The sequence below is a fragment of the Brassica napus genome, chromosome C9, assembly GCF_020379485.1.
Source record: "Brassica napus cultivar Da-Ae chromosome C9, Da-Ae, whole genome shotgun sequence".
NCBI lineage: Eukaryota > Viridiplantae > Streptophyta > Magnoliopsida > Brassicales > Brassicaceae > Brassica > Brassica napus.
The window spans coordinates 31,320,895-31,326,381 of NC_063452.1; the positions used below are offsets into that span (position 1 = coordinate 31,320,895).

At 42.4% G+C, this 5,487-nt stretch overlaps 1 long non-coding RNA gene across 1 annotated transcript; it reads left to right on the forward strand.

The window, feature by feature from the left end:
- Positions 1-843: 843 nt before the first annotated feature.
- LOC125593183 lies at positions 844-3,222 on the forward strand. The gene is made up of 2 exons (XR_007329129.1): positions 844-1,949; positions 1,992-3,222. It is a non-coding gene; the product is annotated as an uncharacterized LOC125593183 (long non-coding RNA).
- The last annotated feature ends 2,265 nt before the right edge of the window (positions 3,223-5,487 follow it).

Here is a 5,487-nt window from a genome sequence, read left to right on the forward strand (position 1 = left end):
CAGGTACCATCATGGCTGGACCCGATTTACACACAGACCCAGCGTACCATAATGGGAAGGGTGAGACCTCGTCGGGGACACCCCTTCCTGAAGTTCCACCCCACACAAAAGAGTTTGAATGGTTGGGAGATCAGCCACGTAAGATCTTTTCGAGCCAAGCCGCGTCGGCCAAGTATGAACCGAAAGTGATGTCGGTTAAGCGAAGACGGGGTCGTCCAAGGAAGGAGACGCCGGCGCCTGGCACGGAGGGGACCCCTATGACGCCCTTCGAGGAGCCACAAAGGAAGAAACGGGGACGCCCGCGAAAATCCTCAACCCCGAAGGAAACTATCACCGAAGAAAGTTTGGAACCTTGTGGGTGTGATGTTTTGGTTCAGATGGTCCAGAAACCTCACACGGTGAAGGACTACTTGGAAGAGTTCCTGGACACAGCCAAGGAGTGCAAACCGAAGCCTGCATCTAGTGGTGCCGACGTAGGTGGTTCCGGATCCGAGGCCGACCGTGTCTCTCCACATCTTTGTGGCTAGTTGAGGCTTCATGATCATTCCGTAGGAGTAGGACACATGCATTTCTATTGGACCTACTTTATTTATTGATTGTTGGATTTGGTGTTTCTTTCCCATTTCTTCAGGCATTCTGTGAGTTGTACAGATGCCTTGAGCTTTTTAAACTATTGAGGTCCTACTCCATTGCATTTATGAAATTCATTCGTTGGTTTTTTTTAAAAAAAAAAGATTCCAGAACAATGTGTTCCTCGCCTTGTATGCCTCCCTTGTTTGTTGTGTGAATGTGTGAGCCATTTTGGTAACATATGCTAAGGTCGGAAGTTTAGGGCTTAGAAATCGAGGACGAATTCCGATTAACAGGGGGAGAATTGTAACGGCCTGGTTCCTGGCCCAAAAATTTCCATAAAAGAATGGGCTTTTCTACGGCTCATTTGACAAAACCTTGGGTTCCCTTTACCTTTTCCTATAAAAAGAGCTGCAGCCCCCTTCTTTTGTCTCATCACAAATCTGAAGCGAAGCTCTGCAGAGAATTCCCTGAGGCCGAAAACCCTAGCCGTCGAGCTCTCTCTCTCTCATGCGCCGTCTCTCTCTTCTTCTCTCTCTCTCCTCCGCGCCGTCGCTCTCCCTCCTCCGCGCCGTCGCTCTCCCTCTCTCTCTCCTCGCGGTCGCTCTCTCTCTCCCTCTCCTCGCCGGCGCCTTGTGGTGGTGGTGGTGGTGGTGGTGATCAGACCTCATCCCCTTGTCTCTTGTTTCCAGATCCAGATCCAGATCCAGATCTAGACTAAGGTGGAGTGTCTCGAACCCAACCTCCTCTCATGATTCTGTATACTCCTTTATGTTGGAGTTAGGATTTATTAGCTCATGTTTGAGAGCTAGGTTGATAGAACATGTTTATTGCTAGGATGTTAGCTGAATGGATCATGATGCATAAGAACCCTCATACTGTTAAATGGGTCTTAATGAACTATCTTGTGTTGTTGTGATGATTGGTTGATGATTGATGCTTGTATGATTGGTTGTGTAGTCCCATGGGTTGATTGTGAATAAAGCTAGGATGCTAGGAAGAAGCGACTGCTAAGATGATAGATGAGTATTGATTGCTAATGTTATTGCAAGTAGAACTTGAGTGCGATGTGTATTGTGTGAGACACCGATAACGGGTGGCGTCTAGTGAACGTGTATGAGTACGAGTCTAAGTGAAAGTGAATGAGAATGAGTAAGTGAAAGTGAAAGTGAAAGGGAATGAGAATAAGAATGTGAACGTGTCAAGGAACTTGCTTGATGTTCTGTTTGGACCACCGAGAACGGGTGGACGTCTAGAGTCTAAGATGTGTGACCTGCGGGACAGTAGCCTAACAAGAGGTACCTGCAGGAGCCCACGGGACAGTAGCCTAACAAGAGGTACCCGTGGGAGTGACCCGCGGGACAGTAGCCTAACAAGAGGTACCCGCGGGAGTGAACCGTGGGACAGTAGCCTAACAAGAGGTACCCACGGGAAATGTGTAGTGGCGCCATAAGATCGAGTCAATGCCGAGTCGTGGCGTAATTATGGCTATTATAACCGGGGGGCGGACAGTGCCAGGATGGGCCAACGTGCTGCAATTCGGATAGCCATGTAGGAGCTGGAGGGGGACGGATGCTCGAAAGAGGCACCCTTCCAGGGCAAGCCGGAACGCGTAGGGACATTCGTAAACAGCTATAGGTCCATACGTCTAGGATGAATGGAGTCGAGTCGGTTGTGTATGTCGAGTCGGTTGAGTCTATTGAATTATGTGTGTAGCAACGACTGAGATCATTGTTAGGTTGATCGCTAGGGTTTTAGTAAAGTATAGAATCGTATTGCTTGGAAATGATAATGGTAGAATGTTCTAGAATGCATTTGGATTGATTGTAGTGGCTAGTCAGCCTTGGTTCCCGCATAGAGTAGTATAAAGTGTCATGCAGGCAGACTGGTCTAGAATCACTTCACTGAGTAACCCATTTACTCAGGCCCTCCCTTTCTATTTTCATGTGCGCAGGACTGTAAGTAGAAGTATATGGATATGGGTGTGACAGTATTTCAAAGAAGGTTATGCTTCCGTCGACTCTTGGGACCTGTAACGGAACACGTAGGGTTGTCTAAATGATTAGACACGTATTCATAACGCCCTTTCGATAACCCCAATCGGACGCCGGGGGATCGGGCCGTTATAGAATGAGTGTAATATAATCTACTGAATGAAATATATACGTTTTAACGATTCACATAAATTCTTAAAATATGTTTTGAGAGACGGTAACAGTCGTGAAAATATCTGCACGACTCTGTTTTTTTATAAAACTGTAAAGAACGTATTCACATTTACTTACTGAGAATCTCACTTCTCACATTCAAACATTTGTCACTTACCTAATAACATCCGTATTATATTATCTATATAACCCAACACAACATCCAAGCAAAGGTGAGTTGCTTATACAAATTGAAACATTGGAAAAAATACTAAAGATGATGAATCTTGAAATAAATTTAACTCACTAATGAGTCTCATGTTGCTCATATATCCTAATATCCTACAATCTTGAAATACAACAATAGCACAAATCTATATGATCAAGATAACATTTTCACTGGTGGGTGATAACAGTAACAACCAGATGATACGATGTCCTTCTAGAGCTTAAACAGATAACTAACCAGAGATATTCTTAAGCGTTGGAAGCAGAGACCATGCATCTACGAAGTAAGACACCATATTGATCCCAGAGTTGTCGTCGTACTTCTTCAAGAAAGGATGTTCCTAAGATGTTTTTTAGAGGATGGTGATTTCAACATATGAATTGAATAGAAAAGGATGTAACATGGATTTCTATATAAAACAAACCATTAGTTCCTTTGCGGAGATTTGACTGTTCGAGTCCTTTTGCAAACTGAAAGAGAGTGTACAGTAGTAGAATATCTTGAAATTAGTAACTACTCCAGGAGATGAATGAATGAAAAGATAGATTATTACCATGTGTAGATGAATGAAGATAACTCAAAGGAGAAACATTCTGAAGGAAGAGTGGGTGGTGGTTGGTCAACTATAGCTTCCATGAACCTGAAAAGACTGCTCCATGTTTTCTCTTCATCTGAGGTGGATATGGCTCATGTTGCGCAATTGAAGCACTACAAAACCCAAGCTCCATACCTCACTTTTATTACCGTACTTGTTCTCAACGTTTCTCGCTGGCTGTTATATGAATAATAGTTGAAAAACTGAGCAACTGAGCAGTCACACCTCCGCGGTGGATGAAAAATGCCCGATCTTCAGATCAGCAAGAATGATAGATAAGTTAGCCATTATATTGACAACAAAGTTTCAATTGTAATAGGATTTGTGAGGATGATGTTTAGGGGAAGAAGAGAGACCTTTTAATAGGTGAACTTACACCGCCTGGAAGAGAGATGAGAAGTCTTGAATGAGTAATCGTGGATGGCGTGGGTCCAAGGAGTAGAAAAGGCTGTTAATGGCGATGAACCACTTAATCCAGTAACGTACCAGACGCAATGAATCGGAGACGAAACGCCAAGAAGGAGACCGACATAGAGATTCAACATGAATATTTGACACAGACAACCTCCATTGGAGTTTGAAACAATAGCAGCTTCGGAGAACAAAGAACCGTAGAATTATATTGAAGAAGACAAAGGGTGAAGATAGTAACCTATTAGAATTTTTTGGTCAGCCCAAATAACGTTTCTTAGCCCACAAAAGAATAAATATTTGCCAAAGCCCATCAAAATCAGTCCACGAACGAAAAAAAAAGAAAAACTCGAGACATCAAGGGACACCTGGCGCGTTCTCGGACATTTGATGTGATTTGATTTTTAATGGGGTTTTAGATGATTTCAATAAGTTGCAGAGATTTAAGTGATTTTTGTTAAACTACTCTAGAATATCACCTAAAACTATGGGATTTGGGTTTTAAATTTTTTAACTAAGAAATCCAACCCAAACACCCTAAAATTACCTGAAAAATTTAAAACTCCACAACTTAAAATATTTTCAGTAACAGTGGATTTCAAAGTAGTTTAAGAAATGTCAAATTCAATAACAGTGGATTTTAAATGAGTTTTTAAAATTCATGTTTCAATAACAGTAGATTTGTCATTTTAATACAAATCACCTGAAACTCTCAGTTGAATACATCCCCCTAACTCTAAATGCCCCTCCCTCTCCATTACAAATGCTGATTTCACCCTGTAATAAAAAATAATATATATATATTTTTTTTTAAATATAAAATTCGGTAAAACGTGGTTAAAGACGTTAGGGACCTTAATGAAATCAACTTATTACCAACCCGACCCAACCAAACTAAATCGGGTCGAACCCGATTCCTAATCTCTAAACGACGCATTTTGTCTCTCTCCACCTAAATCCCCACTCATCTCTTTCCGGCTCCTCTCTCTTGCGATTACGAAACAGAACCCTAGCCTCCGTGCGTCGTGGCCTTCTTCGTCGTCCTCGTCCGTCTAAATCAAGAATCCATCATTCTCTCCCTCTTATTTCTCGGGTTGCAACTCTCTATTTGTAATCGTTTGCGAGTTAAACCCAAAATTCTAGTGTCGAGAACCGCTTCGTTTCTTCTTCCTTCTCCGACGAAATCTAGTCTCCATCTTCGTTCCTTTTCGTAAGTGAGTAGTTTCCTTTTTGAGTATTACATTGTTGAGATGTCTTAATTGATGTTTGCTATGCGGTATGCATTTGGAGTAATTGACTTGTTGTGTTTGTAACTTCTTGTACAGGAAATGAAGGGCCGAAAAAGAAAGAATCCATCTACTACGTCCGTTGGAATCTCCAGTAGAACTAGAGCTAGAAAGGCGGTCTCATATGGGAATGAGCCGGCAAGAGAAACGACTGTAGTTTCGCTCTCAGTTGATTCTGAAAGTGAAGACATGTCTGTTGTATCATCTAAGGTAGTTTTTGCATACATTTTAATCATTGTCAGTGAGAAA